At 42.5% G+C, this 23,357-nt stretch overlaps 1 long non-coding RNA gene across 1 annotated transcript; it reads right to left on the bottom strand.

Moving 5' to 3' along the window:
• Nucleotides 1–2,989: 2,989 nt before the first annotated feature.
• Nucleotides 2,990–23,139, bottom strand: LOC116975990. The gene is made up of 4 exons (XR_004412845.1): nt 23,129–23,139; nt 19,382–19,388; nt 3,311–3,317; nt 2,990–3,056 (listed from the first exon to the last, which is right to left on the bottom strand). It is a non-coding gene; the product is annotated as an uncharacterized LOC116975990 (long non-coding RNA).
• Nucleotides 23,140–23,357: the final 218 nt, after the last annotated feature.

The raw sequence follows: 23,357 nt of genomic DNA, 5'->3' as shown, positions 1-23,357 counted from the left end.
GTTGGCACTGACGGCTAAAGCACAATGTACGGTAAGTCCTTTAAAAGAGGGTTGGAGGGGAAGAAGGGGGGAAGAAGGAGAGAGAAGGAGTGGAGACATCTTTTAAGAAGCCAGAGATATATGGCTGTGAAGCTCGGCGGACATTAACATTACCGGTCGGTTATCTTTGGTTCTGAAAACTACTGCTTATGTTTTTTTTCCCAATGAGCCAATGAAATTCACCGGTCAGCACCAGCTACAACCTATGAGAACCTACGAGACCCTTCGACCTCCTGGCAACCCACTAGGACCTTCCGCGACCCACCTATGGCAGGAGAATTCTCGCTACTCTCCATGGCAGCTCCATCCTAGTCCATAATGAGGCCGCGACTAGTTACCAGAATGTGGGAATTCCTCACGACCATGAAGACGACTCCCCGGCAACCACCTGTGAACATGTGGCGACCATGTGGCGACTGCATAGCCTCCTGCAGTCGCCTAAAAAGTTGCCAAAGCGGAACAGGCTCATAAGACTCACTGAAGTGGGTGTGGAAATTTAAAGCTCTCTCTACTTTCAAAGAACATTACAATTAGTGCAGATGTTAGACTTTACTTTAGACTTTAGAAAATCAGCATGGAAACAGGCCCTTCAGCCCACTGAGTCAGTGCTGACCAGCGATCACCTGGTACACCAGCACTATCCTACATACTAGTAACAATTTAACAATTTACAGAAGCTAATTTACCTACAAACTGTTCGTCTTTGGAGTGTGGGATCACTTGGAGAAAATCCACGCGGTCAGGGCGAGAACGTACAAACTTTGTACCGACAGCACCCATAGTAAGGATCAAACCTGGATTGCTGGCATTGTAAGGCAGCAACTCTACCGCTGTGCCACTGTGGGTATTTGATGGTCAGCATAGGTACAGGGTGGGATGAGGTGGAGTGGTGTGCAATGGACTTGTTTCTGTGCTAATTAATCTATATTACTAAAAGTCTGTTCTTGACCGGTTTTGGCGATCTGTGCTGCAATTTCCGAGAGAACGCCGCCACCTACGGCCGTCATTTTTGGCCACCTCGCTCAGAGCCCCCCTCCGCCGCATGTGTGCCGAGGATTTTTCCAGATGAAAAATGACAGAGATATTAATGATTTTACAAAATTCCCCATTCTCTCTGCTGCCCCCGCTGGTGGCAAGGGGGATGGACTATAAAACCAGGAAGTGGTGTGCCTCAATTAGTCTGCAAGCTGGAGGAAGGCAGAGGGTCACGTTTCTCTGAGCTGTGAATAACACTGAACACATGTCCACACAACTGTGAGTACGTACCCTTAATGTGGTTTGAAAATGAAAATATGGTTAAAGTAAAAAAGCACTGCCTGCAAATGGTTGTTTGGGGGGTTTGGGTTGAACTAAAAAGGCACTCTCTCTCCCCCCCCCCCCTCCTCTCCCCCCCCCCTCCTCTCCCCCAAGTGTGTGTGACGCTGAATGCCGCCTCCCCCCCACAACCGCACGTTGGGGGAACAGACCCAACGGGTCTGCACTAGGTCTAGTATATTTTATAATTTTTGTTAGACCTTCACATTAAGGAATGCTGAGAAAAACAAATGATCAGGCTAAGCACTAACTTTACTGAACTGTACGTTAAAAAAAATCACTGTACCTCTGCACACGTGATAATAAAGGACCATTGAACCATTAATTTTCAGGTTGAATGTGACCAAATGAATGTTCAATACAGTTGACGATGTAGTCAATGTGGTTGGAAAATTTATAGACAGCATCAAAATTGGTGGCTATCTGAATACTGGAGGGCTATCTAACTTTGCAAAAGGATTTGGATCAAATAGTAAAGTGTGCCAAGGAAAGGCAAAAGGAATTTAACTCTAATAAGTGTGAGGCGTGAAGCATTTTAGTAAGTCAGGACTTACACAGAAAATGGCAGACCCCTGGAGACTTTGCACAGTTCACCCAAAATGGTGACACAGCTAACTAGGGTAATGAAAGCGTTTGCCATGCTCGCAATAATTAGCTAGGGTATTATTATAGGAGTTGGGGAATCATATTGCAGGTGAGAGGGAAAAGATTTGAAAGAGACCAGAGGCGCAATTGCTTCATGCAGAGGTATTTATGGAACAAGTTGCCAACGAAAGTTGTAGAAGCCGGTACAAAGGCGATAGATAATAGACACTTAGACAGGTATATGGCAGGGAAACATTCAGAGGGACATGGGCCATACTCATGCAAAGTAGCTCATTTAAAAAACTTAGTTGGGAGGAAGGGTAAGGCCGAAGAGCCTGGTTCCCTAATATATGTCTCAATGAATCTAAACTGTATAGGGTCAACCCTGAGGGTCTGAACAGCTTGCTGTCTTATATTCTCAAACAATTTGTTCACAGAAAACATAGAAAACAAAGAAAAATAGGTGCAGGAGTAGGCCCTTCGAGCCATTCAATATGATCATGGCTGATCATCCGAAATCAGTGCCCTATACCTGCTTTCCCCCCTTATCCCTTGGTTCCTTCAGCACTAAGAGCTAATTGTAACTCTCTCTTGAAACAAATCCAGTGAATTGGCCTCCACTGTCTTCTATGGCAGAGAATTCCACAGATTCACCACTCTCTGCGTGAAAATGTTTTCCCTCATCTGTCCCAAATGGCCTACCTTTTATTCTTAAACTGGGACCCCTGGTTCTGGAGTCCCCCAAAATCAGGAAAATGTTTCCTGCATCTAGCCTGTCCAATCCTTTAAGAATTTTAGAAGTTTCTATAATATCCCCACTCAGCCTTCTAAATTCCAGTGAATACAAGCACAGTCGACCTATTCTTTCATCATATGTCAGTCCTGCCATCCTGGGAATTAACCTGCTGAAACGATGCTGCACTCCCTCAATAGCAATAATGTCCTTCCTCAAATTAGGAGACCAAAACTGCACACAATACTCTAGGTGCGGTCTCACCAGGGCCCTGTACAACTGCAGCATCGATGCACAGCTATTTTCAGAGATGTTCGATCGGGGTCAAGTCCAGGCACTGGCTGGGCCACTCTAGGACCTTCACAGACTTGTCAAGAAGCCACTCCTACATATTGTTTTCATCAAGGATCTCTCTGAACTTTGCTCCATTCATCTTTCTCTCGATCTTGATTAGTCTTCCAGTCCCTGCTGCTGAAAAACATCCCCACAGCATGATGCTGCCACCACCATGCTTCACCGTAGGTATGGTATTAACAAAGAAACATAGAAATTAGGTGTAGGAGTAGGCCATTCGGCCCTTCGAGCCTGCACCGCCATTCAATATGATCATGGCTGATCATCCAACTCAGTATCCCATACCTGCCTTCTGTCCATACCCTCTGATCCCTTTAGCCACAAGGGCCACATCTAACTCCCTTTTAAATATAGCCAATGAACTGGCCTCAACTACCCTCTGTGGCAGAGAGTTCCAGAGATTCACCACTCTCTGTGTGAAAAAAGTTTTCTCATCTTGGTTTTAAAGGATTTCCCCCTTATCCTTAAGCTGTGACCCCTTGTCCTGGACCTCCCCAACATCGGGAACAATCTTCCTGCATCTAGCCTGTCCAATCCCTTAAGAATTTTGTAAGTTTCTATAAGATCCCCTCTCAATCTCCTAAATTCTAGAGAGTACAAACCAAGTCTATCCAGTCTTTCTTCATAAGACAGTCCTGACATCCCAGGAATCAGTCTGGTGAACCTTCTCTGCACTCCCTCTGTGGCAATAATGTCCTTCCTCAGATTTGGAGACCAAAACTATACGCAATACTCCAGGTGTGGTCTCACCAAGACCCTGTACAACTGCAGTAGAACCTCCCTGCTCCTATACTCAAATCCTTTTGCTATGAAAGCTAACATACCATTCGCTTTCTTCACTGCCTGCTGCACCTGCATGCCTACTTTCAATGACTGGTGTACCATGACACCCAGGTCTCGCTGCATCTCCCCTTTTCCTAATCGGCCACCATTTAGATAATAGTCTGCTTTCCTGTTTTTGCCACCAAAATGGATAACCTCACACTTATCCACATTATACTGCATCTGCCAAACATTTGCCCACTCACCCAGCCTATCCAAGTCACCTTGCAGTCTCCTAGCATCCTCCTCACAGCTAACACTGCTCCCCAGCTTAGTATCATCCGCAAACTTTGAGATATTGCCTTCAATTCCCTCATCCAGATCATTAATATATATTGTAAATAGCTGGGGTCCCAGCATTGAGCCTTGCGGTACCCCACTAGTCACTGCCCGCCATTGTGAAAAGGACCCGTTTACTCCTACTCTTTGCTTCCTGTTTGCCAGCCAGTTCTCTATCCACATCAATACTGAACCCCCAATGCCGTGTGCTTTAAGTTTGTATACTAATCTCTTATGTGGGACCTTGTCGAAAGCCTTCTGGAAGTCCAGATACACCACATCCACTGGTTCTCCCCTATCCACGCTACTAGTTCTATAAGATTCGTCAGACATGATTTACCTTTCGTAAATCCATGCTGACTTTGTCCAATGATTTCACCACTTTCCAAATGTGCTGCTATCCCATCTTTAATAACTGACTCTAGCAGTTTCCCCACTACCGATGTTAGACTAACTGGTCTGTAATTCCACGTTTTCTCTCTCCCTCTCTTCTTAAAAGGTGGGGTTACGTTTGCTACCCGCCAATCCTCAGGAACTACTCCAGAATATAAAGAGTTTTGAAAGATTATTACTAATGCATCCACTATTTCTGGAGCTACTTCCTTAAGTACTCTGGGATGCAGCCTATCTGGCCCTGGGGATTTATCGGCCTTTAATCCATTCAATTTACCCAACACCACTTCCCGACTAACCTGGATTTCACTCAATTCCTCCAACTCCTTTGGCCCGCGGTCCCCTGCTATTTCCGGCATATTATTTATGTCTTCCTTAGTGAAGACGGAACCAAAGTAGTTATTCAATTGGTCCGCCATATCCTTGTTCCCCAAGATCAAATCACCTGTTTCTGACTGCAAGGGACCTACATTTGTTTTAACTAATCTCTTTCTTTTCACATATCTATAAAAACTTTTGCAGTCAGTTTTTATGTTCCCTGACAGTTTTCTTTCATAATCTATTTTTCCTTTCCTAATTAAGCCCTTTGTCCTCCTCTGCTGGTCTCTGAATTTCTCCCAGTCCTCCGGTATGCTGCTTTTTCTGGCTAATTTGTACGCATCATCCTTCGCTTTGATACTATCCCTGATTTCCCTTGTTATCCACGGATGCACTACCTTCCCTGATTTATTCTTTTGCCAAACTGGGATGAACAATTTTTGTAGTTCATCCATGCAGTCTTTAAATGTCTTCCGTTGCATATCCACAGTCAACCCTTTTAGAATTAATTGCCAGTCAATCTTGGCCAATTCACGTCTCATACCCTCAAAGTTACCTTTTTTTAAGTTCAGAACCATTGTTTCTGAATTAACAATGTCACTCTCCATCCTAATGAAGAACTCAACCATATTATGGTCACTCTTGCCCAAGGGGGTACGTACAACAAGACTGCTAACTAACCCTTCCTCATTACTCAATACCCAGTCTAAAATAGCCTGCTCTCTCGTTGGTTCCTCTGCATGTTGATTTAGATAACTATCCCGCACACATTCCAAGAAATCCTCTTCCTCAGCACCCCTGCCAATTTGATTCACCCAATCTATATGTAGATTGAAGTCACCCATTATAACTGTTTTGCCTTTGTCGCACGCATTCCTAATTTCCTGTTTGATACCATCTCCAACTTCACTACTACTGTTAGGTGGCCTGTACACAACACCCACCAGCGTTTTCTGCCCCTTAGTGTTTCGCAGCTCTACCCATACCGATTCCACATCCTCCAAACTAATGTCCTTCCTTTCCATTACGTTAATCTCCTCTCTGACCAGCAATGCTACCCCACCTCCTTTTCCTTTCTCTCTATCCCTCCTGAATATTGAATATCCCTGGATGTTCAGCTCCCATCCTTGGTCACCCTGGAGCCATGTCTCCGTGATCCCAACTATATTATAACCATTAATGGCTATCTGCACGTTCAACTCATCCACCTTATTACGAATACTCCTTGTATTGAGACACAAAGCCTTCAGGCTTGTTTTTACAACGCTCTTACCCCTTATACAATTATGTTGAAAAGTGGCCCTTTTTGATTTTTGCCCTGGTTTTGTCTGCCTGCCACTTTTACTTTTCACCTTGCTACCTCTTGCTTCTACCCTCATTTTACACCCCCCCCTGCCTCTCTGCTCTTGTACCCATCCCCCTGCCACATTAGTTTAAATCCTCCCCGACAGCACTAGCAAACACTCCCCCAAGGACATTGGTTCCATTCCAGTCCAGGTGCAGACCGTCCTGTTTGTACTGGTCCCATTTCCCCCAGAACTGGTTCCAATGCCCTACAAATTTAAATCCCTCCCCCTTGCACCATTTTTCAAGCCACGTATTCATCTGCAATATCCTCCTATTTCTACTCTGACTGGCCCGTGGTACTGGTAGTAATCCAGAGATTATTACCTTTGAGGTCCTACTTTTAAATTTATCTCCTAGCTCCCTAAATCCATCTTGTAGGACCTCATCCCTTTTTTTACCTATATCGTTGGTGCCAATATGCACCACGACAACTGGCTGTTCACCCTCCCCCTCCAGAATGTTCTGCAGCCGTTCAGTGACATCCCTGACCCTTGCACCAGGGAGGCAACATACCATCCTGGAGTCTCGTTTGCGGCCGCAGCAACGCCTATCTATTCCCCTGACAATTGAATCCTCTATTACTATTGCCCTTCCACTCTTTTTCCCCCCCTCATGTGCCGCAGAGCCACCCATGGTGCCATGAACTTGGCTGCTGCTGCCTTCCCCTGATGAGCCATCTCCCTCGACAGTATCCAAAATGGTATACCTGTTTAGGAGGGAGATGACCGCAGGGGACTCCTGCACTACCTGCCTACTGCTTGCTGGCTATTTGCCACCCGTTCCCTTTCTGTCCTCTTACCTTTTACCTGCGGTGTGACCAACTCGCTGTACGTGCTATCCACGACTTTCTCAGCATCGTAGATGCTCCAGTATGAATCCAGTCGCAGTTCCAATCGTTCAATGCGGTCTGCCAGGAGCTGCAGCTGTACACACTTCCTGCAAACGTAGTCACCAGGGACACTGACCATATCCCTGATCTCCCACATGTTGCAGGCTGAGCAAACCACGGGGCCAATCTCCACTGACATATCTTACTCCCAAATTAACTCTATATTAAATATTTTAAAAAACTTTATCCTTTAAACTTTACTAATAAATATTAATAAATACTGTACACTTAACTCCCAGAATCCTTAACCTGAAGGCAGAAATGTGAAAATGTAAACCCGGGGTTGCACCTAATCAGCTGCTTCCTCTGGTCCTCTTCCACCAGACCCCTTCTCTGGAACGTTGCCGATTTTGGTGTCAGGTCCCTGGGCCTCTGTGAAAGCAAACCCCGCGATGTATTTTATACTTACAGCGCAGGTACTCCTCCCCTCGCACCAACGGCTCCCTGGGCCTCTGGCCAGGTGATGAGCAGTGCTTGGTTTTCTCTTGATGAAAACCTGCTCCAGATCATTCTGGACCTCAGACTGGGGCGGAGGTTCACCTTCCAACGGGACAATGACCCTAAGCACACAGCCAAGACAACGCAGGAGTGGCTTCGTAACAAGTCTGTGAATGTCCTTAAGTGGCCCAGCCAGAGCCCAGACTTGAACCTGAGCAAACATCTCTGGAGGGACCTGAAAATAGCTGTGCATCGATGCTCTCCATCCAACTTGACAGAGCTTGAGAGGATCTGCAGAGAAGAATGGGAGAAATTACCCAAATACAGGTGTGCCAAACTTGTAGCGTCATACTCAAGAAGACTTGAGGCTGTAATCACTGCCAAAGGTTCCTCAACAAAGTACTGAGTAAAGGGTCTGAATACTTATGTAAATGTGATATTTCAGTTATTTCTTTTTCATTACTTTGCAAACATTTCTAAACACCTGTTTTCACGTTTATTAAGGGGTATCGTTTGTAGATTGATGATAAAAAAAAATGAATTAAATCCATTTTAGAATAAGGATGTTTATATAACAAAATGTGGAAAAAGTGAAGGGGTCTGAATACTTTCTGAATGTATTGTGAGTGGCAGTTAAAAAGATATGTGCGTGCACACGATCTCCGAGAGAGACTAGTCTGTAGACTTTCATACCCATCGTCCATGCATTCTTGATTCTTGTACACAAATAATCAGATCCCATTTCCCTCTACAAATGCTGCCTGGCCTGCTGATTTCCTCATGCACTTTGTTTTTTAATTAAACTGGTACTTATTTTAATAGTTTCCAAGCACATTTTAAATGAGGTTCAGTATAGATGAACATTTTTCATTAAGAAGTTTTTTCAATAATATAAGAAAGTAGGAGATTCTTTTTTTATTTTATTTTCCAGGATTCTATTAGTGATGTTTTTTTTTAATTGATTAATTAATCAAACTGTTAGCATCTGCACAGCACAAAACAAAAATCAGATTCTGAGTTTCAAATTTTCAGGCTTAAAAGTCGAAACTCGATCACTGCTGAGTCAAGAAATCCACCACTTTCAAACATTTTGTCTCTGCTTAACCAAAATAGTAATTACCTGAATGCGCATGTAATAAAGAAAAAAGTCAGTTCAAAAACCCCCCACTATCTTAATTGTAAAGCATATGCACACAGAAATTAGGAGGAATTAGTGTCACATTTGGGTAGAGGTACTGTATTTCCTGCATGCTCTCACTGTATTGACACTGATAGGGAGGTGTTCATTTTTCTTACTTTGTGTCAGTGCAAATAATCATCTGGGCAAACTGTGCTGAGAAATATAGCGCCGGGGAGTGACTATTTTTGCCTGTGCTCCAGAATCTAACAATTATTTAACACAGAAAAAAGGACATTGTTATTTCCATGACTTTTCGCAATAACAGCAGTCCAAGCCCAGGGATTTTTGATCCTTGAGGCATTACTGAAATCAAAGGGGCTAAGCTCCTATGTTTGCAGATGCAGTGTCTCTTTTGCTGCTATTTTTCTCCCCTTTCTGCTTTAGCCTTGTAGATTGGCTGCTATTTACTTTCTGCCCACAGTCTTCATTTTCACATGAAGCACAATGGCATGTCCTTTGGGAGCTGCCCTCTATCTTTGCTGCATTAAAGAAGAGGGGAAGCAACAGACAGGGACCAGACTAATGAGACTGCACTGCAGGCATCTGACACCCACCCGCCTGCAAATCATCACCATTGCCTGCAAGCACTGCCTTGCATGTTTTTCAACTGATGAGAATGTTTGTAGATGTTTTGTATACAAGGGAAGTTATTGGCAAGTATATGCCACTGCTATCATCAGATCTGCAGTCCACCTCTTCAAGATGTGTTGCTTGCTCAGAGGCTATGAACAAGAACTTGAAGTGATCTGGCACTCTTTACACACAAAAGAAGCCTGAGGTGCCGGACATTGGTCTGAAAGATTGAGAGCAACACAGTGTCCACTGTGCAAGAACCTGACAGAACATTTGAAACATAGATGATGGACACGAAAAAAGAAGTGGCTATAATACTAGCATACTATTCCAGAAATCTGAATTTAAGCCTCACCATGGGCAGATGGGAATTCAAATTCAGTTAATTATAGAAATGTTGAATAAAAAACTCTTATCCATGGGAACAAAGGGAAAACATATAAAACTGGAAGGATCGCTTGACTTTAAGTTCATAGTGAATATGAAAAAAATAATAAAGGGGCTTACTGTGCAGCCAACTGTGCATTGTCCTCTTCACGAGCATCAGTGGATATGTGTGAATGTTGGGAGAGCAGTAGTCTGGCAATGTTATTCCCACTGAATCATGACTTTCAGCAGATATCCTGGAAATGTCCACCGTCAACTGCAGGAATGGAGATCGAGGCACCAAGTGTACATTCCATAATGCACAAATCATCACTTCATGAGATTAGAATAAATGTGCTCAAGGGAAGCTCCTGTTGATAACCATCCACTCTGTTCAGATGAATCATTGCAACTCCATGTTGTAGACTACTTCAACCAGAATTGGAAAGTAACAAAATCCTGGAGTTGGCCTACATAGTTGACTTCAAAGTCTCATCCCATGAATACCAATGCCAACTAAACCAGATAAATACTAAAGCTACTTGAATGGGAAGTAGCTGAATGTCTGAGAAATAACAGAGGAAAGATCTTAATTGTTTGGACTCTTGTCAATATACTTGCCACTGAACCATCTGACCATGATAGAATTAATAGGAATGATAACTTTACAGCCAGTCTTAACTCTTCTTCACCATAATCCTTTCTACATGGAGTAAGTCAGAATAAAATGTGAAAGTTAAATCCATGAGACCTTGTGGGTCATTTTAAGGAGCTGAATTTTATCCACTACAAGCTGTTCAGCTGTTTTTTCTATTGCATCTATTTTTTCCCTCTCAATCCAATTTCTTCCTATAAAAATGATCATAAAACCATGGTTGGTTTGGTTCAACATTGAATGTTAAACATTCTTGCCAGGAACAATACTAGGCATAATTAAAGATAAGTTGCCATCTCATTGAAGTCACCCAAGATGACTGCATTTATGCCAAAGAGTAAATGCTGCATGCTAGAGAAATAACTAAGTGATCCTGTAAATTGCTTCCCCCCTGTCTAGTTTCAGTAAAAACACTGAATCAAGCACTTGAAACAGCTAAATTTCATTTTAACAAAAGTGCGTCACAGTTCAACTACTGTACCTATCCCACCGCGGGTTCGATCCTCGCATCTGCCTGTTCAAGCCCTTTAGGCCTCACTCAGACAGAGACACTCCAGAAGTTCACGCAGTCCCAAGCGCTCTCCCAGAAGATCGACGCTGAACCTCATGGTAGCGGACTTTTATATGTCCCGGGACCTCGAGGGGCCGAACCACATGAGGGTGGTCTCTTAATAACCCAATTAGAGATATCGATTAACCGCATACATAACAGACACTTCCCTAACCCAATAATACAACAGCTCATACATATTTGTATAAGAAAGGAAGCTCTCGAAGGAAGCTAACAAGAACAAACATTGAAACATGTCAAGTCAAGTCAAGTCAAGTCAAGTCAGATTTTTTCGTCACGTGCAAAATAAAGTGCAGTGAAATGAACTTGCCAGCAGCAGTACAATAAAAAAGAACACACAATACACAACAAAAATTAACACAAACATCCACCACAGCATTCATCAATGTGGCGGAAGGCACAAAGTTTAGTCAGTCTTCCTCCAATTTCCCCCGTAGTCGGGACCACAACTCTCATCAGTCGCCGCTGTGGGCGGCCCGATGTGCAGATGTAAGACCTGAATCGGAGCTTCCCTACCGGAGACTGTGGCTTCAAGATGGTGTAGGCCGCAGGCCAGCGGTCGAAGATCTAAAGTCCCCGCCGCGCCACAGTTAGAAGCACCGCAGATCGCAGGGCCGGCGGTCGGAGCTCTTCTCCAGGGATCCCCGGCGAGGGATCCCGCTCCGGAGGTAAGTCCCCGCCACGCTCGTGGTTAGAAGTAGGCTGCGGGCCGGTGGTCGGAGCTCTTCTCCTCCGGGGTCCCAAACGAGGGATGCCAGGCTCCGGACGCCACGCCAGCTGGAGCTCCGCAGACCGCGGCTTCATGCTGCCATGGGCCAGCGATCGGAGCGCTCCCTTCCGGCGACCCCCGACGAGGGCTCGCCCTCTCCATGATGAAAAAGTCTATGCTGTGCCCGCTGCTGAAGCCCCGGGTGTGTCTCCGGAAAAGGCCGCACCGATCCTTTGTGTTAGGCCGCGAGGGAGGCCACATGGGAAAAGTCGCCTCTCCGTGGACGAGGCGACCAAAGCGGTTTCCCCCTTACCCCCCCCCCACACTCGACACACCGAGAAACATTAAACACACACATTGGGACATACTAAAAAACAAAAACATTAGAAAAAATGAACACGCTGCTGGCAGGGCAGCCTGCTCGCAACGCCCCCACCGAGATTGCCCTGAGATTCAAACTATTTCCCCAAGGCTCAACAGTTCGACCAATCATCAGTTAACAGGATGATCATCTTGCAACACTATTTATACTGTTTACAATGTTTTTGCAGCGAACCAATAGAAATGATGCATTTAACGTAAGCTTGAAAAACCACTATACATGTTATCAATTTAAGAGAAACATGGAGAACACCTGGACCCCTTACCATCCTGCATATCAGCCTGAGCCTAGACTGGATGGTGCCAATCAAAGCCTATAAAGTTCAGCTGACAAGGTTTAAGCAATTCTGACAAGTGCAGGGATCCTCCATTCTATGGCATCTTTAAATTAGCCAATATTAACAATCCCCTAACCAGTGTATGAAATCAAAGCATATGAGCATTTCTACATCCTGTTACAAATCATAACATTTTATTAAATGGCCTAGGCACCATATATTCTCTCTGATTGCTTAATGTTAATTGCTTAATTCCAACAGCACTCAAGAATCTTGAAACCGTCCAAGTTAACTGACTGATCACATATGCAATGCTAAACATTTGGACCCTGTGCAATATGGCTCCAGTTTCCACCACCTACATCTTACATATTGAAGATCAATTCCACAGTAACTTCAAAATGCACCAAGAGAAATGTGTGACATTAGCCAAGAACCTACGCAAAGGTTCATCAAGAAAGACATAGATAACTTTCCTTCCCAGTATAGACATTTCTGGAGGGAGATAGATACAGAATGTTGGTGTAACTCAGCAAGGTCAGACAGCATCTCTGGAATAAAGGAATAGGTGGTGTTTCGGGTCAGAACCCTTCTTCAGACTGTGCATGGAGAACTGGTAATTGGGTACTGCAGTTTTAATAAATGTTATATTTTACAATATAATTTTGCAGTTCTAAACTACTATCAATCCATAACTATAATACAGTCTCCATATCCTTGCAACATGTTTTCAACAATTTTGATTTAAAATACTGTCTAGTTTCCTCTTTAAACTGCAATTACCTTCAAAGTCCTGCATCAAATTACTTCCCACCACCAAAATATCAAGGTCTGGATTGGAAGTGGTCATCACTCTGGGATCTTGCTATGACTATTGAAATGATTCGCAGCTGGAAATCACAATGTAGTCAGATCAGTTCCTATTTAGCATTAGAAATCTCATCTCATCCAAGTGGAAAATTTAAGCCATTGAGTTCATTATGCAGCAAGATTAGCATTAAATGAATATAAAAAAGGGTAGAGTGGAATATAATTGTCGTGTAACATGGCACATTTCCTTATTTTAATACTTTGTAATACTTTTCACATTTAGGAATCCTGCTATATTCAGCCACAATAGATGAGATGATATAAAACAATAAGTGTAAAAAGAAGACATTGTAGACATCCCTGTCCTCATGGGGAAGATGGGGTTAATGGGGAGGAAGCAGGAGCCTGGGTTAAGAGGGATATGTAGATCAGCCATGATGTAATTACAGAGTAGACTTGAAGGTCTAATTCTGCTCCTATCACTTATGAACTTATGAACTCATTGATGTAAATCAAATGAGAGCAAAAATGAAAGATTAGACATTCACAACAAGCCAGAAAGTCTGAATGGAAGATGACACTTCTCAGGTCCCCATCAGTACAGCGTATCCACCAAAATGTTATTCAATCCAATTCAAGCATCTGGCAATGGCTAACTGCATTGAATAGGGCAAAAGCTATCGGAATATAATAAATAGAAGCCGACATGGGCTATATGGTTCCTCAACCTAAATCCAACAATCAGTAAGGTCATAGCCTCGCAGACACTTTGCTACCTTCGGGTCGCCGGTCCGCTTACAGACTGATAACGGCCGGCAGTTCACCAGCACAGAATTCAAGGCTTTCGCTGTCAAGTGGAACTTCCATCATTACACCAGCAGCCCTGAGTACCCGCAGAGCAACGGACTGGCCGAGCGAGCTGTCCACAGTGCCAAGAATTTACTCGAGCAGTCTCGCCTGTCCAATTGCAAAGATTATTTCTATGCTTAATCCCCATATTTCTGTATCTCCTTAATATCCACAGAAGTCCACCTATCTCAAACTATATTACATTCAATGATGAAACATCCACAGCTCATCCATCGCTGAAATATAAAGGAGACACAAGAAACTGCAGATGCTGGAACCTTGGTCAAAACACAAAGAGTTGGAGGAACTCAGCGGACCAGTCAGCATCAATGGAGGGAATGTACAGTAGTTTGAAATCCCATCAGTCCAGGGCACTAGTACTTTTGCACATAAGGAAAAATGTTTCTATTTCTTTAAGTCCACATGCAGCACGTTCAAAGAGATCAAATACTGTTTTAGTAATGTATTTTAATGATCATTAAAGTGATGGAAAGAGTTAACTACTGTGGTTTTTCACCAAGAACAGCTCACAGATATTCAACATGCCATGTTTACTCAGCTCCTGACCTCTTTAATATCTCCGCTTAATTGATGAAGATGAGAGTGAATATTTTCACTAAGGACTGCCCCAACCTACCAGGGACCCATTTCACATCCCCTTTCCCCATCCTAACTCCCCACACCAATCAAATTTTGTTATGGAGCACAGATGTGGTGGGAATACATATTCCATTACACAATGCAGCTTCTCTGAACCCTTTAATGCTTCCCTGCCAATTAGTACACAAGATCTTACAAGCAACAGAGAGGTGAAAGAACCATGTTTTTCCTGTTTTATTTGTTGAGGAAGAAATGTTTTCTAAATAAATTTTTCCTTGAAATTGTCTAGTTAAGTCTTACGCATTAAATTGGATAAATGTGACCTTAGTACAACAACGGACCTGGAAAACACCATCTCATCAATTCATAATTTTGCAGCTTGACATTGATGTCTAATCCTATATTATGAGTTTGCAACCTAGAGTGAGGTTGAATTTATAATCCTCTCATTCACAAGCACATTTTCTATAATGGTTCATAGCAGGTATTGTACATATTAATTTTGTTTCATGTTCAATGGAACTGAATCCTATTTGCCCTGTAAACAGTGTTTTTCCCAATATTTTTGTACTGTTTGTTTTAACTATTTCTTAATACAACTAAACTGTTAACATATCTGCACATACTGTTTATCTCTCCAGCGCCAGAACAACTAAAGTATATGACTACATATTTAAGCAGAAGAATATAAGAAATAGCAGGACTAGGTATATCAGTCTTTCAGTCTCTGTCCTTTTAAATCTGCTCTATCATTCATTAAGATTATGACGGTTCTTCTACCTTAGCTCCATATTCCTGTACTATATTTATAATCCTTGATCCCCTTTTTGTCTAGAGATCAATAGTTCTCAGTTTTGAATTAACATGCCTTAGACTCCCAAGCCTTCCCAGTGGAGGTTTCTGAAGATTCAGCCCTCTTTGAGTGAAGACAATTCTCCCCACACTATTCCCTTATTCTGAGAATTTAGTTTTAATTTCCTCAATCAGGGAAAATATCCACTTGGATTGATCTGCTGAACCCTGCAATACTTTTATAAGAGGGTGCTGTGTCTCTAGCCAAAACCATTGTATTCTCTCAATGAATGTTGCCTGACCCCATTGAATTCCTCCAGCAGTTTGTATTTTGCTCAAGAATTTTCAACATGAAAATATCAATATGATCACTTTTTCATTCTTCTGAGAATATAAACATTGTCTACTCAATATCTCCTCATATGGATAACCACAATCCAAGGATTTCTCCATTCTGGTGAATATTTGTTACAGTCACTTGATGGAAAGTGTATAATTTTTTGTGATAATGAAGGTCAAATTCTACACAATACTCTAGGTGTAGTTTCACTAAGGGATATACACTTCAGTCAAGCCATCTTCACTCCTGTACTCAGAACATCTTGTTATTAATTCAACATAACATTTGCTTTCTCAATTACTTGCTGCACCTGCATGATGGCTTTCAGTGGATTGATTTTCTGAGAATTGAACCACTTACTGTGGCATCTCAAAATGCTGGAAACATATCATTAACATTGTCTCATAATTCTCTAACTTCACTGGTAAAACAAGCCAACTAATATTAATTTCCTCTCCAAAGCCAACATTCACAATGTTAGTCATAGAGTCAGAGAGCCATACAGCATGGAAATAGGCCCTTCAGCCCAACTTCCCCAAGCTAACTAATATGCCCCATCTACACTAGTCTCACTTGTCTGCTTTTGGCCCATATCCCTTTAAACCTATCCTAACCATGTACCTATCTAAATGTTTCTTAAACATTGCGATATTACCTGTATCAACTACCTCCTCCAGCAGCTTGTTCCATACACCCAAGCACCCTTTGTTGGGAAAAATTACCCCGCCATGTACCCATTAAATCTTTCCCCCCTCACCATAAACCTATGTCCTTTGGTTCTTGATTCCCCTACTCTGGGCAAAAGACTCTATGCGTTTACCCAATCTATTCCTCTCATGATTTTGTGCATCTCTATAAGACCACCCCACATCCTCCTGCACTTTAAGGGACAAAGCCTGAGACGGCTCAACATCTCAGCTATGTCCCTCGAGTTCTGGCATCTTCCTGATAAATCTTCGCTGAACCCTTTCAAGTTTGACAGCAGCTTTCCTATAACATGGTGACCAAAACAGAACATGGTGACCAAAACAGAACATGGTGACCAAAACAGAACATGGTGACCAAAACATAACATGGTGACCAAAACATAACATGGTGACTCTCTTCTTTTTGTTCTTCAAACATTGAGGTCTCATTTGCTTCCCTCTAATTTTCACACTTTTAGAACTTTGAATTAATAATAATAATAATAATAATAATAATAATAATAATAATAATAATAATAATAATAATAATAATAATAATAATAATAATAATAATAATAATAATAATAATAATAATAATATCTTTTATTGTCATTGCACATCACTGCAACGAGATTTAGTATGCAGCTTCCAACCGACATAAAAGAAAAGTAAAATAAATAAATAAGCTGTGTGACGTGGCCATCCAAGGGAGACAGTCCAGGGGGGATGGGGGGCACTCAGCAGGGCCGGTTCAGAGCCGCTATAGCTCTGGGAATAAAGCTGTTTCTGAGTCTGGAGGTTCGGGCGTAGAAGGCCTTGTAACGTCTGCCGGAGGGAAATAGTTCGAACAGTCCGTTACAAGGGTGTGAGGAGTCTTTATGGATGCTGACGGCCTTCCTGAGGCACCGTGTGTGGTAGATGCCCTCCAAGGCTGGTTGCTCTGTCCCAATAATCCTCTGCGCTCTGTGGACGACGCGCTGAAGAGCTCTCCTCTCCGCCTCGGTGCAGCTGAGATACCACACAGAGATGCCATACGTTAATATGCTCTCTGTGGTGCAGCGGTAGAACGTTGTCAGCAGCTGTTGGGGCAGACCAGTCTTTTTTAATGTCCTCAGGAAGAACAGTCGTTGCTCTGCCTTCTTGGCCAGCGCAGCGGTGTTGGTGGACCATGTGAGGTCCTCTGAAATGTGAGTACCCAGAAACTTAAAGTTGGACACTCTCTCCACACTTTCCCCGTAAATGGAGTTTGGGGCGTATTCTCCATTATGGGACCTCCTGAAGTCAATAATCAGCTCCTTGGTCTTGGAGGTGTTTAGTGACAAGTTGTTACATGCGCACCAGTCTACCAGGTTCTGCACCTCCGCTCTGTAGTTTGTTTCATCACCGTTGGTGATCAGCCCAATCACTGTTGTGTCGTCTGCAAACTTCACGATGGCGTTGGTGTCGAATGCAGGAACACAGTCGTGAGTGAAGAGGGAGTAGAGCATGGGGCTTAGTACACAGTCTTGTGGTGTGCCAGTGCTCAGGGTGATAGTGGAGGACAGGTGCGGGCCCAGTCTCACTGCCTAAGATAACAACTGTACTATTAATATAGCTGACTCTGCCATGAGATGTAAATCATTGGTTCTTAGTGTGCATTAGCTATCAATTTCACCAACTTCTTAATTACATTTATTTGTACTCATATTAATTGTATTAATTTCAGCATTCCTGCCAGCCCCTTGGTTTCCTTGTGTTTTTCCAGTATTTTCTTATTCACCATTATAAATTTTACCACCACTGACTGCAAGAAATCCACATTTCCTCTTACTTTTCACATAGAAAATCTTACTGTTCATTTTTGTACTTCGCACCAATTTACACCAATATTCTATTTCCATTTTCATTTTCAGTTTCTTTGTCCTTCTTACTGAGCACTAAAACCCGCCCAATCAGGTTTACTGCTCCTTTTGACATCTTTATATGTAATTTTCCACTAATTTAATACTTTAATGCTGGCTACTGACAGACCAGATTTCCTGTTGGGATTTCATGCCAATGTTTGTTTTTTGCAAATCATGTCATATTTCTTTAATTGAAAGCCTGCAATACGTTTGAATTGGGATTTATAAATCTACTGCAGCCAAGTCATCACTGATACCTTCTTTGTTTCCTTTGTTTATATTAAGAAATTGATCTCATACATCACTCTCACACTCAATGCAAAATTCTATCATATAATTAGCATGCTCCCCTGAACAGATCTATCCAACAAGATTATTAATTAACCCCTTCTAAGTGCAGATAAAATATATTTATTAAATCGCATTCATTTCCACGGGCTATTTATCGGTCCACCCATCTTTGCAAATGTTGTTATAATTTTGTTAAATTATGTTAGAATAAAGGGCGGCACAGTGGCGCAGCGGTAGAGTTGCTGCATTACAGTGAATGCAGCTCCAGAGACCCGGGTTCAATCCTGACTACAGGTGCTGTCTATACAGTGTTTGTACGTTCTCCCCGTGACCTACGTGGGTTTTCTCCGAGATCTTTGGTTTCCTCCAACACTCCAAAGACGTACAGGTTTTAAGGTTAATAGGTTTGGTAAATGGACAAAAGACAATAGACAATAGGTGCAGCAGTAGGCCACTCAGCCATTTGAACCTGCACCGCCATTCACTGTGATCATGGCTGATCATCCACAATCAGTAACCCGTTCCTGCCTCCTCCCCATAACCCTTTACTCCGCTATCTTTAAGAGTTCTATCTAACTCTCTCTTGAAAGCATGCAGAGAATTGGCCTCCACTGCCTTCTGAGGCAGAGAATTCCACAGATTCACAATACTCTGGGTGTCCAGTCCCTTAATAATCTTATATGTTTCAATAAGACATCCTCTCATCCTTCTAAATTCCAGAGAATACAAGCCCTGCTGCTCCATTCTATCAACATTTGACAGTCTCACCATCCCAGGAATTAACCTCGTGAACCTACGCTACACTCCCTCAATAGCAAGAATGTCCTTCCTCAAATTTGGAGACCAAAATTGTACACAATACTCCAGGTTTGGTCTCACTAGAGCCCTGTTCAACTGCAGGAGGACCTCTTGGCTCCTATACTCAACTCCTCTTGTTATGAAGGCCAACATACCATTAGCTTTCTTCACTGTCTGCTGTACCTGCATGTTTACTTTCAGTAACTGATGAACAAGAACACCCAGATCTCGTTGTACTTCCCCTTTTCCTAACTTGACACCATTCAGATAATAATCTGCCTTCCTGTTTTTGCCACCGAAGTGTATAAACTCACATTTATCTACATTAAACTGCATATGTCATGCATCTGCCCACTCACCCAACCTGTCCAAGTCACCCTGCATCTTCATAACATCCATCTCACAGTTCACACAGCCACTCAGCTTTGTGTCATCTGCAAATTTGCTCATGTTACTCTTAATCCCTTCATCTAAATTTAAAAGTCGGTTGTAGCATAGTGTTAGTATGCGGGGATCGCTGGTGGGCGCGGACCCGGTGGGCCGAAGGGTCTGTTTCCGTGCTGTATCCCTAAAACTAAATACAACTAAAACTAAATATTGCAAACATTTAGAGTATAAAAGGCCCTAACCTTTGAAATGCATCGATAACCACCGGCTGGCATTCTAACTATTGTCTATTTACTTTAAATCTTTTTTGCTGCTGTGTGTTATTTCTTAAGTTGTTCCACTACGCATGTTAAGGATAAGTTTGCTCATTAAAGGAAAAAAAACTTAGGACTGATATGAAATGCAAGACAGTATCTATAGTGCTCAAAAAGTGGGATTAATAATCATTCCCATAGTTATCATAGAAGTTAATGTTTGTAGCACCTATGTCTTACTTTGGACATTTGAAATGGTGTGTTGAAAGTTTAAATGTACATTATATCTTCGCTTTTTAAATGTAGCATAGAACATAAATCTTGAAAATAAAGTCAGAGAAAAAACACCATTTTCAATATCCCACCTCATTTAGACCACAGTAATTGTTGTGCATCAAAGACCCATAGCCATATAATCTATTGCAAGAGACAATAAAAAAGAAAAAGAACTTGAAGCCAATTCAGGAAAATCTCTCTGAAATGTCTATTTAACTCCCTAAGGCAATCAAATAAACTCCAGAAGACAAAGGTCACCCATAACTCCTCACAATCCTGGGCACTACCAACATTCATTTGAAAACTGTCAGGAACTTGCCAAGTAACTCTTTAAAGAACTGGAGGGAAATCATTGCCATGACATTTCTGTAGCTCTGACTTTTTGTGAAATGAAACACTTCCTTGGAACAAATAAATTTCCAAAGATGTACAGGTCTTTGTACGTCTTTTTCTACCCCACCTTTTCTACGAGTTGCAAATTACTTATTCAGATAGTCTGTCGAATTCTGTTACCATTCTTGAACTGAAAAACATATAAATTCTGAATTTCCTCATGTAATCAACACCTATAGCAGCACTGCAACAAAGTGAATGAACTAAGTGGAATCCACTTATCACTATCATGTATTACTCAAATACACAGAAGTTTCCTGGACTTTCAAGGTTCCTATATTTGTCTCAACTTCATCACGTCATTGAATCATCGAGTAATGGACCTGTCTCAATTAGGCTATTTTTAGGCGACTGCCGGTGCCTGTCATAATCGTAGCAGGTCGCCGAAAAACCGGCAACTGGACCCCCCCTTCGACATAAAATTTGAAATAGAATCATTACTTTAACAACAAAAAAAAACGAAGTCAGCACCGGCGACAACCTACGTGAACCTGGCGACAACCTACGTTAACCTGACGACAACTACAACAGCACCTACGTCAGTGGGACAAGCTATGCTCATTGGTGTCAAACCCACTGTCGCCGACTGTCTCCGAAATGTTTTCAACATGTTGAAAATCCAGCGGTGACCAGAAAGATACTACGACTCTTTGGGCGACTGAGGAGATTACTCACGACCATACAGGTGACACCCCGGCGACCTTGACAGCCTAGTCGCCTATAGTCGCCTAAAATATCGCCTAAGTGGGTCAGGTCCATAAGGAAACAGGCCGTTCAGCCCAATGTCCTTGCCGACCAAGATGACCCATCTACACTAGTCCCACCTGCCTGTGTTTGGTGCATATTCCTCGAAACCTTTCCTATCCACGTACCCATCCAAATGTCTTTTGAATGTTGTTATATGATTTTTAAATGTTGCTATAGGTAAAATAAATTGACATAACAGTCCCACCAAGTTACGTAAATAAGCGTGAAAGTGAGGAAGTTTCCTTCCATGAATTATATTTATATCTGACTACTCTCTGGCTAATTTTCTTAATAAAATATATTTGATTCAATACACAAATTTCACTTGCTGGATTTGAACGGAGTGCCAATAATTTAAGCAATATTTTGCCATACCTAATTTTCAAAATTTTCTCCGAATGAAATACAATAACTACTTGTGCCGGAATTCTGAAACTAAAACATAGCAACTGTGGCGAGAGAATCAAAGATCATATTTCAGATTGGAGATCCTTCAACAGAAACGGCAAAGAGTTGAAGGCTGCAGAGAAAAGTTAAAGTGAAGTGTAGTGAAAGAATAGAGGAATCTTCACTGTATGTACAACATTCACAGTTGCTTTCTTGCCCACAAGTTTGAAATAGTTTCATCTTTGTTCTTTACTTGAAGTTTTTTTTTAAATGTGGGTGTTGCTGAATTAAAATTGCTTAATCTACTTTGATTAAATTGTCAGGTGGAATCAAGAGGAAGAACAAAAACACCAGTAACAAGTCCCACAGCAACCTGGTGCTCACATTCCTGGGCCTGCACATCCATGAAAGAAGCAATAGGGAAGTAGTCAGAAACAGAAAGACCAGCAGTGAAGTAATGCTCACACTCAAAGGGTGCATGGAATGAGCTGCCAGAGGAGGTCGTTGGGGCAGGTACGATCGCAATGTTTAAGAAGCAATTAGACAGATACATGGAAATGGCAGGTTTAGAGGGACGTAAGCCCAAGAAAGGCAAGTGGGATTAGTGTCGTTGGGACATGTTGGTCGGTGTGGGCAAGTTGGGCCATAGGGCCTGTTTCCACACTGTATGACTATGACTCTATGAAAATACACAACCACGCTAAATTTCAGGAAGTTCCAGATGTCATGTGAATTGGTAGCAGGCATCTGCAGCCTCCTCAGCTGGACACCTACTAGAACCCTCTTTCACAGAAACATGGAAACGTAGAAAAATAGGTGAAGGAGTAGGCCATACGGCCCTTCGAGCCAAAATCAGTACCCCGATCCTTTTTCCCCATATCCTTTGATTCCTTTAGCCATAAGAACGGAATTTAACTCTCTCTTGAAAACATCCAGTAAATTGTCCCGCACTGCCTTCTGTGGCAGAGAATTCCACAGATTCACAGCTCTCTGGGTGAAGAAGTTTTTCCTCTTCTCAGTCCTAAATGGCCTACCCCTTATTCTTAAACTGTGATCCCTAGTGCTGGAATCCCCCAACATCGGGAACATTTTTCCTGCATCTAGCCTGTCCAATCCCTTAAGAATGTTATATGTTTCTTTAAGATCCCCTCTCACCCTTCTAAATTCCAGTGAATACAGGCCCAGTCCACCCATTCTTTCATCATATGTCAGTCCCACCATCCCGGGAATTAACCTGGTGAACCTACACTGCAATAATGTCCTTCCTCAAATTAGGAGACCAAAATTGCACACAATACTCCAGGTGCAGTCTCACCAGGGCCCTGTATAACTGCAGTAGGACATCCCTAAACACAAATCCTCTCGCAATGAAGGCCAACATACCATTAGTTTTCTTCACTGCCTGCTGTACCTGTATGCTTACTTTCATTGACTGATGTACAAGCAAACCAAGGTCTCCCTGCACTTCCCCTTTTCCTAATCTGACACCATTCAGATAATAATCCGCCTTCCTGTTCTTGCCACCAAAGTGGATAACCTCACATTTTACCACATTATACAGCATCTGCCATGCATCTGCCCACTCGCCTATTGTAAATAACTGGGGTCCCAGCACCGAGCTTAGTCACTGCCTGCCATTC

The sequence above is a fragment of the Amblyraja radiata genome, chromosome 1 (genome assembly GCF_010909765.2).
Source record: "Amblyraja radiata isolate CabotCenter1 chromosome 1, sAmbRad1.1.pri, whole genome shotgun sequence".
Classification (NCBI taxonomy): Eukaryota; Metazoa; Chordata; class Chondrichthyes; order Rajiformes; family Rajidae; genus Amblyraja; species Amblyraja radiata.
The sequence above is the reverse complement of the archived record's forward strand: the minus strand, read 5'-3'. Positions and strand labels throughout refer to the sequence as shown.